At 37.0% G+C, this 14,637-nt stretch overlaps 1 long non-coding RNA gene across 1 annotated transcript; it reads left to right on the top strand.

The window, feature by feature from the left end:
• Positions 1-7,798: 7,798 nt before the first annotated feature.
• Positions 7,799-9,500, top strand: LOC131254034 (uncharacterized). The gene is made up of 4 exons (XR_009175447.1): positions 7,799-8,599; positions 8,691-8,778; positions 8,867-9,006; positions 9,355-9,500. It is a non-coding gene; the product is annotated as an uncharacterized LOC131254034 (long non-coding RNA).
• The last annotated feature ends 5,137 nt before the right edge of the window (positions 9,501-14,637 follow it).

Raw genomic sequence — 14,637 nt, 5'->3', positions numbered from 1 at the left:
TTCCATCTATGGCTTTCACATTATGTCAACCGTTTTAAAGATCTTTAATAGGTGGCCTTTTCAAAGACAACTGTTTTTTAGCTTGGTATTATTATTATTATTATTATTTTAAACATGATGGACGAATTTCCCAGGTGGGTTCCTTTCATGCTAAATAATCACCAACTTAACAATTCAATGTTGATTGAAGCTTTAATATGACTGCTAGATGTGGCATGTGAAATCATGACTCGATTAATGTTTGAAACTTTTACTCATGGATTAATAACTCGAACTTAACTTTGAAATCTCCAAGTAATTGAATCCAATGGATATAAATCATCAACATTAAGCATCTTATACTTCTATTTTTCAAAAAAAATCCAATTTTCTGCACTTTTTTTCTCACAATTTTTGCTTCAAGACTAGGAGAACAACTGATTAGGTAACCTAATCCCCCATTCCCAACCGAAAATCTACATTATCCTCAATGTAAAAGAAATAAGCATGTAATGCAAGAGAGGCAACGAAAAGGAAAGGGAAGTTATGGAAAGATAGTACCTGGAAACGGAAGTGTAAGGCTTTTCTAATGATTTCAATATGAAGATGGGTGAGCACAAAAGACTCGAACAGATAATAAGAAAACTATCCCAAAACAGCGAAAAGAAAACTATTCTAAGCAGCAAAAAGCAGTAAACCTAACTACAAATCCGTCAGACTAGGAGGTCAATCCTAGTAAAAAGGATCATTCTGAGGTATGTACATGTCCTCTGAATCAAATTTTTCAATAAATGGCTTTAAACGGTGTCCATTCACTTTGAAATCATTGTCATTCTTTGGATTCTGAATCTCGACGGCCCCATGAGGATAGACATTAATAATAGTGAAAGGGCCAGTCCAACGAGATATGTGTTTACCTGGAAGGAGATGTAATCAAGAATTGTCATGAAACACTTTCATTCTGTCCTTGTAAATTCTCGAGTTCTCGTATGCATCGTTCCGGATTTCTTCAAGTTCATTCAATTGAAGTTTGTGCAATGAGCCAGTATTGTCTAAATTAAAGTTCATATTTTTAATCGCCCAGTAGGCCCTATGTTCCAAATCCACAGGTAAGTGACAAGCTTTCCCATAGACAAGTCTAAAGGGAGACATTCCAATAGGAGTCTTAAATGTAGTACAATAAGCCATAAAACATTGGGCAAGCGGATTGACCAATCCTTATGGTTAGGGCTAACTAATTTTTTTAGCATGTGTTTAATTTCTCTATTGAAAATCCCAGCTTGCCCACTTGTTTGTGGGTGGTATGGAGTGCTCACTTTATGAGAGATGCTATATTTCTTCATTAAATTTGTGAATGGCCTATTACAAATGTGTAATCCTCCATCACTAATGATAGCTCAAGGCGTTCTGAACCGAGAGAGGATGTTTTCTTTTAAGAATTTAATGACGATTTGATGGTCATTGTTCCGGCATGGGATTGCTTCGACCCATTTAGTGACATACTGCTAGCAAAATATATAAATTTCCAAAGGGTTAATGGAATAGTCCCATGAAATCAATGCCCCAGCAATCATATTTTAAACTAGGAGAATGCTTTTATGATAAGAATGGGGCTTAAAGGCATCATATTTCTATGAGACAATGCTCCCATTTTTTGACAATGCTCACAAGCTTTGCAAAACTCATGAGTATCCCTGAACATAGTGGGCCAATAAAAGTTGTACTGCAGAATTTTGGTCATGGTCTTTTTAATAGAAAAGTGACCACCACAAGCCTGAGATTGACAAAAGGAGATGACACTTTGGTGTTCATTGTCTGGCACAAATCTCCTTAAGATTTGGTCTGGGCAATATTTGAATAAATACGGATCATCCCAAAAGAATTTGCATACCTCGGCAAAGAATTTCTTTTTATCTTGCGCAGTCCAATGTGTCAACGTGGAACCTGTGAAAAGATAATTAGCAATATCCACGAACCAAGGTGATTGAGAGACTTTAAATAATTATTCGTCAGAGAACATGTCATTTATATGTGTTGTCTGAAGGGAATCAGAGAGATCAAGGCAGGAAAGGTGGTCAGCCACTACATTTTTTTACTCCCTTTTTATCTTTTATTTCTAAATTAAATTCCTAGAGTAGAAGGATCCATTTTATCAAGTGGGGCTTAACATTATTCTTAGAAATAATATACTTGAGCGCTGCATGATCCGTATAGATAATGATCTTGGATCCAATCAGGTAGGACCTAAATTTTTCCAAAGCAAATATTATGGCTAAGAGTTCCTTTTCCATAGTAGTGTAATTCACTTAGGTAGGATTTAAGGTTCTAGTTACATAATGTATAACGTAGGGCCTCTTATCTTTTCTCTGACCTAATACTGCCCCAAGAGCATAGTCAAATGCATCGCACATAAGTTTAAAAGGGATGCTCTAATTGGGTGGCTGCATGATAGGTGTGGTGGTTAACATGCCCTTGAGCTTAAAAAAAGGTTCATGGCATTGCTCAGTCAACTCGTGTGGTACATCCTTTTAAAGTAGATTGCATAAAGGACGAGAGAGGTGACTAAAGTCCTTTATGAATCTTCTATAAAATTCAGTATGTCCTAAGAAGGATCGCATGTCACGTAGGTTCTTGGGTGGAGGTAAGTTAGAGATAAGATCAATCTTACCATAATCTACCTCAATTCCTTTAGAAGAGATTATATGTTCCAGGATAATTGCCTTATGAACCATGAAGTGGCACTTCTCCTAATTAAGTACCAAATTCTTTTCCTCACATCGCTTCAGCACATTTTTCAAAATTTCCAAACATTCGTTGAAGGATGGACCAAAGACCGAGAAGTCATCCATGAAGACCTTTAAATATTACCACACCATATCAAAAAAAATACTTAACATATATCGCTAAAAAGTGTCAGGAGCATTACATAGTCTGAATGTCATCCTTCGGTAAGCAAAGGTGCCTTAAGGACATGTAAATGCTGTCTTTTACTAATCTTCAAGGGATATATAACATCCCGGTTCCCGGAACCCGACTACACTACTCGTTTTCTAAAAACCCGAGTGTTAACCTTTAAAGATAGCTAATTTTCATGTACATTATATATATATATATATCAGAGTTAGTAATTTTTACGGATTAGGAGCAAATCAAGTATAAAAGGGAGTCCAAATATACAAAACCAAATATTTCAAGAGGTTACCCAAAAACTTATACAAATCAATGTCTTAAGTTTTTAAGATAGATAATAGTACAAATTAAATAGAAAGGAAATCAGGAATAGAGAGTTGCAAGATCGTCTAGCTCCTCTTATTCCACATGAACACCAACATGTGCATCCTCTGTGTCACCTGCACACTGATTACGGTTTGATAGTGTCAATGGCTATCCCAGTGAGGTATAACCCCCAAGATTTATCGTATCATTAAGATAATTATGGATAGTTATCAGGAACAATCTAACATGAACATTTCACAATGACCATCATATTAATAAGACATAGTTTATCAGATACGCATACATTGAATAAATTTCATAAAGATGTTCTTGTTTAAATGTATGAATGCATACACATGCTCACAGACTTGAGGATGTATATCCAGTTGGCAAAAGGTCACCCAAGGAGAACTAGCCCCCGAAAAAGTACTCAAAGGTACGCTATAAGGAGGACTAGTTACTCAAAAAAGACCATGCAACGAGGACACCCAAAGTGACCTAGCTTCCTGAAAAAGTACTCTATGTACATCCAAGGAAAACTCAACACTTGAAAAAGTCAATGTTAAAAGGATGGCCCATGGTAGAAGAATGCACGCAACGAAAACTTAGGATCACTAGGTAAAATACTCTACGGTACAGCCCGTAGTGACCCCGCGTCTTATATCAACTACCCGATAAAATCCATATGCTATGAAAATGCATGATTAACCCAACCATTATTATTCCAATTTCAATAACTATTTTAAAAAAGCTCAAAAGTCACTATGGGGGTAGGGCTGTTCATCGAGCCAAGTCGAGTCGAGGTGGGCCAAGCTCGGCTCGACTCATCCATCCTATTCTCGAGGTCAAGCTTGAGCTCAACATTGAAGCTTGGCTTATTTGCCAAAGTTGTTGAGTCGAGTTCGAGTCAAGCTAGTGGTTCGAGTCGAGCTCGAGCTTACATGTGAGGCTGCATTACTTGTGGGGCTGCATTGATTATCCAAACCATTGATTTGATAATCCTATAATGGATGAAGGATGGTTTGAAATGCTTCACAGATTGGAACTTTTCATCAATGACTTAAAACTTTCATGGTTAGGGAGATATGGAGGAAGGGTTCAAATTTAATGAAATCAAAGGGTTCATATCTTTTAATCTTAGTGATTCGCAGGTAATCTCCTACCCAAGGTGTGGCCCATCTGATCAATAGCTTTGATCAAGTAATCAATCCAACATGGAAAGAATCTTAGCGTCAGCAAACCCTATAATTATTCTAGAAAATGATTTTCAAATTTCAGTAGAAGAAGAAAACGAAGAAGAATAAGAAGAAGAAGAAGAAGCAGATTTGGGCACTTACCCTGTCGGGATTGGGCATCACCGCTCTGGTTCGCTCGAAGAGATCTGGTGGTGGTGGTCCAGTGGAGTGTTGGTCATGCGGGCAGCGTGCTGGTCCTGGTGTTGGTGGTGGTGGTCCGGTGTATTGCTGGTCGGGTAGGCGGGCATGCCATGGGCAGCGGCTGGGTAGGATAGAGAAAGAGAAGAAAGGAAAAGGGCGTGCGGGTAGGGCCGGCTGTAGGGTTTATAGTATATATATAATATATTTAATATAAATATAATATATATATATAACATTTAAATTTTAATACTGTAATGTCTTGAAAAAATCCGTATGAGGACCCGATTACCACCTCAGGCAGAACCACCTAAGGACCGTATCATGTCGTAACTTAGGCAGAAATTAGTTAAGTACTAAACTAAATAATCAATGGATTAAGCTCGGACCACCATTTCCACAAATGAGAAAGCCTAAAACCATTAATACCACTGACTCAACGTCACTTAAAGACCTAGGAAAATTCCCAAGAGCCTATCGCTCTCGAGAGTATATTAAAACTCCGTATCGGACCTAGACCACACGTCAAGGGTCCGATGACCGCGAAACTATAGGATTATGTTTATCCTATTGGGCTTGATGACCATAGTGGGAATCAAGCCTAGATAGTGCCTAGAAACATACAACTTAAGCCCTGAGTGAAGTGTGTGAGAAATGTGAATATCTTTAAAAAATGTAATGAAACTTAAGTGAATTGGGCCATTCGCTCACACGCGAAATTGAAGATTTCGGACTGTCAGTTTTGACCAAAATTCACCCATGGAAAAGGAAAATTCCTTGTACATATCCATATAACTGTGGCCCCGATCGAGTAAGTATGACCATTGATCTGACACAGGTCCTCCACGGTTGATCATCTTATCCGATCACACCAAAATTACACTCTGGCATAGATTCATTGTCAGAGAGCATACCCTATGATGTAAGTGAGTAGTGGGCCTCCCTGTGAGCCCTGTTTGTTAAAAAAGATATAACTTATGTATATAGTGGCCTTAGGGCCATTTGCATCACTTCTGGGCTTATAAATAGCCCTTATACCACCCCACCTCTCTCATATACGAATTTCTCCAAAACTCTAAGGGAGAGAGAGAGAGAGAGAGGAAGAGAAAAGAGGTAAGAGAGAAGAGGGTTGTTGGGAGATTACTGCAGTAATTCTCTCTCACGACTCCACGCACCAAATCACCTCCCCGTTATGCTACACAATCTGTTTCAACTACGATTTTGGGTAAGAAACTCTAACCATAATCTTGTTATAGAGATACAGGATGATTATTTGTCAAACTAGCTAACCTATTACGTCATCTAGGTACCCGATGTTCCGTTTTAGAAACATAGAGTTTAAACCAAGTCCGAATCAAGTATTCTGACGAAAGGTGCGGACTATAAAAGCTTAGTTTATGGTTATCAATGCCTTCAATGTCAGCTAATGATTTATGTCTGACTTGATTGCTGCCATATTGTCTTATATACGCCGTTTTTGATATAATACACATGGATGAATTATGTTGAGCAAAAGATGCATCCCATGTGTTTGTTGAAATGTTTGAATGAACATGTAAACATGATTTATGCTTGCCATGATTACTAATCTACGATTCATTGCTGTCATATGCATGCTGACCTCTCTGTATAAGGAATTGCTAAATTATATGTTATAACTAACCTAGTCTATATATTTAGTGAAGTGTAGTCTAAGTGTTTGATGAATTGTCTGAATGAAAATTATTGATGGTTTGTATTTGTTAAGAGTATTAAGATAGGATTCTTAATTTCTTTATACACATGTATAGTTTCTTTCATGAAATTATGTTTGCCTCTGCACAATTTAAGGATAAAATGCAAATGTTTAGTAACGTGATCAACGTGTTCGATGGAATGCTCAAATGAGGAATTTATTTGTATTATTTGTCAAAGGTTGAAATAATTATCACATGTGTTTATTTACTGCATCTGAGTAAGATTGGGACTGCAACATAGCCCAGGCAATCGGTAACAGTCCCTGTTCAGGTGGCCAAATTAGTCTTGCCACATTAAGTAGACTCGATGAATCCGGGTCACACGATGATTGTCACTACCAAAAAAAGGGGAAAAGGATACAGACCACATTAATTTTTTGCTATGAATATAAACCTTCACTATAGTTACTACGGTTTTAATCCGTAGCAAAAGCTTAATTGATGTGTAGCTAAAACCTACATCCTCATCAGGACCTTATTAGTTATTGATTGTGCTTAAGGGGCTCCATGGGGCCCATTGGAATATATGTGGTTGATCTAAGCCGTCCATAAATTCTGATATATAATTTCAGTGGATTAATCCAAAAATTATATAGATTAAAAGTATGTGGACCACACCATAAGAAATAATAAAAATTAAATTTCTATTGTTAATATGTTGTCTAGTCTTCTTAAAACTTAGATCTGACTCATTTTTTACATTAACCCATAAAATAATATTTTAAAATTAATGGACGGAGTGGATAAATAACATACATCACGGTGGGCCCCACGTCCCAAAAATGCACGGTCCTAATGGTCCGTCCGTCAGGCGCCCCTCCCCAAAATTTCATTTCGCTTTTTATCTCCCACACGCGTCTACCCTTTTCTCCCTCTCTTCATCTCCCAGGCTCCCTCACTCACTCTCTCTCTCTCTCTCTCATGGCTCTCGCCACATCGAGGCAACGACGCCCTCCCACCTCATTTTCGCCTTCTAAATCTACCAAAAAAAAAAAGGTTGCGCGGGTCCTTTCTATTTCATTAACGCGGGTCTTTCTTTTTCATTCCCTCTCTCTCAAACATCCCTCTCATGCCTCCACCTCACCCCCACGCCCTAGCCACACCTCCACCTCTCTCTCTCTCTCTCTCTCTCTCTCTCTCTCTCTCTCTCTCTCTCTGATTTTTCCAAAATTTCTCCTTTCAAGTGCCCTCTCTTGTTCCCATTTCTTTCCCCCTTTTCTCTCCTTCTAAATTTCTGATCATCCCCTTTTCTTATTCTAGGGTTAGGATTTTTATTTCCCATTTCCCATTTTTGATCTTTCCCTCTCTCTTCTACGCAGGAGGGAAAGCATCGGTGTTGACGGTGATTCCATCAATGGGGGCGATTCGAGTGTTAGCAGCAAGTTTGTAGAGGTAAGCAACTTCATTGTGTTGTGGTTATTGTAGTCGTATATCAGTCATCCCTGTTGTGGCTGCTACTTGGGTGTAGTCAACCCAAAAACTAATTGACCCAAATCAAGTTTAGGATAGGTGCCAAGGCCCTTGGCTCACATTCGGGGTTAGAAAATGCAAACCCAACTTGAAATTGGGTTTGTTTCAGGAATAATTATGTGTATTTGGGTCGAGTTGGTTCGGTGCAGAGGATTTTTCATTGGCTTCAACCCTCATGACCACAACCTTCATCCACAGCCACCGCCCCAGTAATCCACTATTGTAACCTCTATACTCCACCAGTGCCGCCACCTCCACCGATCGGCGCCAACATTTGCCATATCACCTTGTGGTTTGAAGGTTAATAGTTTCTTGTTTTTTCTTTCAGAGACACCATTATTATAATTTATTGTTCTATGCATATTGAGTTATGTATAATTTCTGTTTATGCACAATTTCCTTAAGAAGTGTTCTAAAACTAGGGAGATGGTTTCTCAAGTGGACCATGATCTTGACTCTTGATGGAGAATGGACTATTACTAAAAAAAAACTTACCAATATGGCTTTAATGGTAACACTAGGAAGTGTTAGCTCTCTTTTAGCTACTAGAAGGTAGCCATATTTTCAGATGCTCTGAAACATGCATCAATCATTGATGGTATTCATCTTACTGAGCGGCAACAGAAAGCTGGCTTTTCAATCATTGACATTTTCTCAGTTGAATGTGGACTGTTACTGCACTTGTTTTCTTAATTGTCTTCGCAGGTGACCAATGGAATTGTATTATAAGGGAGATTTTGAGCCATGGTCCATCCACTAGGCCATAAGATCTATGGTCTGGATGACCAAAACATGGGCTACATTTGTACGAAGGACCTGAGGATGGTATGGAAGTTCCTAGCTCATAAAATACATCTTTGAAGGGGTATATTGTATTTTTGTTACATAAGCAACTATGGTTTATCTTATTTTGTAGCTTGTTTAGTATGGATGGAGATTTTGCACCTGTGATTGAACTTGTGGAGCTTCGGAAGAAGCATGGATTTTTATTGGTCATTGATGATGTAAGTGTAGCTTCTAATTCCAATTAGAGCTGCATGATTGTGTCATACAAAACAATGATTGATCTGATGCACTAACATTTACCTGAAGTTTCTTCAGGCCCTTGGGACACTAGTTTGTGGCAACCATGGTGGTGGAGTGGCAGAGTAGTTTAATTGAGAATGATGTGGATATATGCATCGGAACTTTGAGCAAGCTGCAGGTTGCCACGATGGTTTCATTGCATGCAGGTAATCCAATCTGTGTTTCCATAGAAAATATGACTGCTAGATGGAGTGATTTTTTTAAAATGTTTTTTAATGTCCGAATTATGTTGTTTATGCTTTTTAGTATTCATTATAAGTAGCCACAAATAGTAGTTGTGTTTCATTGAAGTCAGATTTGAAATAATGTGGTAGTAATTTGTAACTCAATTCCTTAATACGAATGCTAAGAAAGTTACTTGCAATTTGGTTTTCACTTTATTCAACAAATTATTTCAATTCATTTTAAAATGCATCCAACAGCACATTACATAGGATCTGTAATATCTAAAAAGATGCCTACTAACTATTTGTGTCTCTTTTTCCCTCTTTCAGATTTCATGCATGCTAACTATTTGATGAAATGGCTCAAGGTCCTTTGCTTGGGAAATGAAGGTGAGTACATAGTAATTTAGACTTCTTTTTTCTTATCACCTTTTATTTTGTTGCAAATTCCAAAATACATGTATGGTATTCTTATTTCTCTACTTCATAACTTATATCGCCTCTGCACTTCTGTTATTGTCTGAATTGGCAAATTAAGAAGGAACAGGAGTGTAAACTTTCAGAATTCAAGATCTGATAAGTTCATTGGACTGAAAATGCATTTTTCTTTACACCTCTTTTTGCATGATTGGTTTCATTATAGATATGTTTTTAAGTTGTACAATTTTCCTGATATTGTGTATGGTTATATAATGCATTCTAATGTTATAGGCTTTCTACTATGAATTCCAGAGATGTGATAGAAGTCAAGGAATTAGAACCTAGAGCTCAGGTGCAAGCTGAAATCTTGAAAAGTGCTTTGGATGAACATTGTCTGGAGTTGTGAGTGAAGGCTGTGAATGAAGCTGAGGCAGCCTGCCAATAAAGACTTTTTGTCGCTGAAGCTGAAATTGTTGATTTAAGGGAAAAATTAGATGCTTCTGAGAGGTTAGCTTTGTATATGTATTTACTTAGTACTTATATGTGTATATGGAGGTTACAATAAGGTAAATTTACTGTTATGTGCAATTATTTCTGACTTTTTACAATGGAGTCTTGATCCTATCAGATACTATAGAACTATCATCATTCTTTATGACCACATCATCACTACACTAAGCTGATTTTCCTTGAGATTTTTTTTTTATATTAGTTCTTCAACAATATTGCATCCAATTGTCTTGCATGTAATTGTTGCTTTAGGGTGCATTTGAGAGAATGCAAATGATCATGCGCTTCCATCCATCCAAATCGTAATTGAGATAAGAAACAACTCATCTTACTTGTGATTTATGGCATATGAAGCAGGGAAACAGGAATCTGGTTGCTGCACTTTCCATTTCCCAAGCACCACAAAATGCGAGCAGATTGCTTCTACTAAAGTAGTGGAACAGTCTTCCAGAATAGAGAAATAAATTTGGATTGGCGAGGGCATCCAAATGGGCCGTTACCAATTAATTCATGTGCTCGTAGCTTAAATTGCATGGTTTTACAGAAAATAATTTTTTTATATTTGCACTGATGAATATGCAACAAATAATGCCTTCACTCTTTTGAGAATACATGTTTGAGTGATTTCTGTTCGTCTTAAATCATGTTGTTTGCAATAGATGCTTTAGAAGTCTATGCTGCATTTTGTGTGTGTGTGTGTGTGTGTGTGTGTGTGTGTGTGTGTGTGTGTGTGTTAATTAGCATTTGTTGTTGCAAACAAGTGTTGGAGCTTAAGGAGGCCATAAAAATAAAAGATGGGGAAGCAGACGCTTATATTTCTGAAATTGAGGTCCAGATGGTCCTTAAAAGTTCTACATGTTGTTCATTATGAAGCCGAATTAGCTACTCAACATTTTAATCTTTGTACATACAAACAATTGGTCAAGCATATGAAGATATGCAGACACAGAACCAACATTTTCTCCAGCAGGTCGAAAAAAATGATTGTTTGTCTGAGCTGATAACATTTGAATTTTCTAGCATTCCTGTTTTCGAGTGCTTGAAGTGGACATTTCAAGAACTTTACTAAAATTCATAAAATACATGGATAGTGTCAGTTGTAATGAATAGTGTCAACTTTTTCTTCTATTTTCTTTTGAGCGTGGATGGTCGGAATACATGTAGAAACTTTAAATCTACACATGCATGGCTTAGTTCAATTTTTTGCATCTCATTTTTATTTTTTTTAACTTTCTATTTTCAAGTAATTTTTGGAATGAATGGTGTCAATTCATAAAATTCAGCAAAATTAGTTTTTTTTTTTTTTCTTCTTCTTCTTTTGAGTGTGGATGGTTGGGATACATGTAGCATCATTAAATGTACAAATGCATGCCTTAGATCAGTTTTTTGCATCTCATTTTCTATTGTTTATATATTTTATTTTCAGCTAATTTTTCAAATGAATGGTGCTAGTTCATAAAATTCAACAAAAAAAAAAAAACAAAAGATTTTTCTTTTCGTTTCTTTTCTTTTGAGTGTGGATGGTTGGAGTACATATAGAATCATTAGATCTACACATGCATGCCTTAGCTTAGATATTCACATCTCATGTTCTATTTATTTATAATTGTTTATTTTTAGATAATTGTTCTATTTATTTATAATTGTTCGGTCTGCTCATCAGGTGTGACAAATGTGTGAAACAAATGGATGACTACAGACAGTTAACCAACAAACCCAATTCAATGTAAATGTGCTCCATCGGATGAGCAGAAAGGGTTGATTCTTGGGCAACTGCATGTTCGGCCTACATAATGGATTGTTTGAATTTCACATGCATGCAAGGGGGCTGGTGGCTATACATGAGGAGGATCAGAACATAACTTCGTTAGCTTTCCCTTAGGACTATAAACATTAGAAGATTGTGATATTTTAGTTCAAGTGGTCATTTGTATTTTCAAACTAGGTAGCTGCCAGCTGATTGCCCTTTATCTAGGTGATTTCTTCCTTTGGATGAATGATGACGCTCTATTTGTTTTTGAAGTAGTTCTTTGCCATATAAATAAATGGTCAGTTTATGAAGATCTACCCTTCAGAATTAAAATGCTTACAGTTCTTGAGTTCGTTTCTTTTACCTTTAAATGAGGTGCCTGTTTGGAATATGTGTGGATTCCTTGTATCCAAACACGCCCATCTTTTTTATGGTTTATTTGAATGTGAGAATTTATGTTGCTGTGAATCACACAAGTACAAGCATGCTTCCTAAACCTAAACCCGAACCCGAACCCAAACCCGAATTCCTAAACCTATAACCTATAACCTCAATCTAAACCTATAACATATAACCTAAACCTAAGCCTAAACCTGAACCCAAACCTATAACCTATAACCTATAACCTACCTATAACCTACACCTAAACCTATAACCTATAACCTTAAACTAAACCTATAACCTATAACCTAAACCTAAACCTATTCTCAAATCCCTAAACCTAAACCTAAACCTATAACCTAAACATGTAACCTACAGCCTAAACCTAAACCGAAACCTATAACTTATAACCTAAACTTATAACCTATTCTCAAATCCCTAAACCTAAACCTATAACCTTAATCTTAACCTTAACCTAAACCTGAACCCGAACCTGAATTCCTAAACCTATAAACTATAACCTAAACCTAAACTTATAACCTTATATATATATATATATATAATCTATATGAGAAACATTTTGGCCTGATTTTTCTCTCCTCTTTTTCTTACTCATGTCTTTCACTCTTACTATGTAATGTTTCTACAAGTATGTTCCAATTTTGTTAGTTATATATATAATAGCTTATTGAGGACATGCAAAAAGCAAATGAAGAGATGGAAAAACTGAAAGGGGAGGTACAAGCCAACAAGGATCACATACTACAGGTGGTTTGAATTTTTTACTTGGATTTATTATCTGATACTCTTAAGGATTTAAATGTTTTATAATATTTTCTTTTACAATATAAAGAAATAGCACAAGTGAATGAAGTTGCATTGAAGCAAATTGAATAAGGCTGAGGTACATCCCTGTATCCTGAACCTCATTTGTTTGAAAGTTGCAATCCCTATTTTCAATGTTTTTTTTTGTCTTACTTTCTTTTGAGATGTGTACAAAGGCATGCTTGTTTGATTGTGTCTACAAATGCTGTTTTATACAGACTGATAAGCTAAAGAAGTCATTGGAGGATGAAATTCACTTTCTCAAGGGAAGGGTTTCAAAACTTGAAAGTGATCTTGTGTCAAAGTCCATAGAAGTTACATCTGCAATTTCAGGGAAAGAAGAAGCTTTATCTTCTTATGATAGGTTGAGAAAAGTGAAGTATTGCTTATTTAGAAATGTGAATGTGGGATGCATTGTATAATTTGATTGTTATTTGTAATAAATGCATCATTTTTTTTCCTAATTGCATTTTATGTACTATTCTTATCAGCATTAAGCTTAGATAAGTTATCAATCACAGTAGGTTCTTGCAATAGAAACAGGCACGATTATTATAATTATTTTAAAATTTTTTAAAAAACAACTACGGATTTTATCCGTAGCTATTGTTCTGAAAACCGTAGCTATTATCCATAGCCATAGGTACATTTCACTACAGAAATTATAACTACGGCTTTTATCTGTAGCTATTGATATTTATTGCTATAGATTCAATCTGTAGGCATAGTTACATTTCGTTATAGAAATTATAGATATGGCTTTTGTCCGTAGTGATTGATATATATTACTACGGATATAATCCGTAGCGATTGGTTTTTTGACCTTTAGCTACCCCACCAATAGTGACGGACGTGCTACGGACTAGATCTATAACAAAAGGTCTTTAGCTATGGTTTTTAGCCGTAGCCTTTGCCCATTTTTCTTGTAGTGATCGACAGTGGTTAGGCCACGAGGGGTGCTTATGCGCCGCATGTCGATTAAGTCAGCGTGTGCCGGTAGCAATCGAACCTGCCTAACAAACCGATTAGCCTATTGTGTGTTTACCATGTATGGACACTACTGCTTGAATCTAAGGTACCCCTTACCAATGTAAAGGCCCTCTTTAACCATGGTACCACGATCCGCTAAGACTTATAAGCCGAGCATGGTGGTATAGGACACCATGTTCAAGCTGTCAGCCTATGCTGGGGTAACAAGCCTCCTCATAGTGACCAGTGAGCAACTAAAACTTGTGAGCTGGGCATGGTGGTATGGGGCACCGTGTTCATGTTGTCGGCCTACGCTGAGGTGACAAGCCTCCCCGTAGTGACCGCGAGTATAAACTTTTGAACATGCCTATCGACTACTTTTCATTAGGAGTGATGCCCTATAACTTTTCTATCATATGTTCTTAACTAGGATTGACGACCCTAGATGGATTCTTCGGTTCGGGTCAATGATATAAAGGGAGGTACCCTAGCTTCCCAAACCTGTTGTATGATAAGCCTAATTAAGTACTCAGCTAACACGACCATGCATCACATTACATTAATTAGGATGTGCTTTAAAGGTGACGAAGGTACACTGTGTTTGAGGGAGTGCTGTCATATGCGAAATAGGTTGTCGAAGTCACTTGTGAGGGAGCTTTGATGTGAGGGCATACATCATTACTTGCACTCCATTCCTGCATTAACAAGAGTAGCTAGGAAGTGATTGTTATGTTGCTTTATCATTACTGCTTCATTAA

Source organism: Magnolia sinica, chromosome 8 (genome assembly GCF_029962835.1).
Source record: "Magnolia sinica isolate HGM2019 chromosome 8, MsV1, whole genome shotgun sequence".
NCBI lineage: Eukaryota > Viridiplantae > Streptophyta > Magnoliopsida > Magnoliales > Magnoliaceae > Magnolia > Magnolia sinica.
Note: the sequence above shows the minus strand (reverse complement) of the source record. Positions and strands in the feature narration are given on the sequence as shown.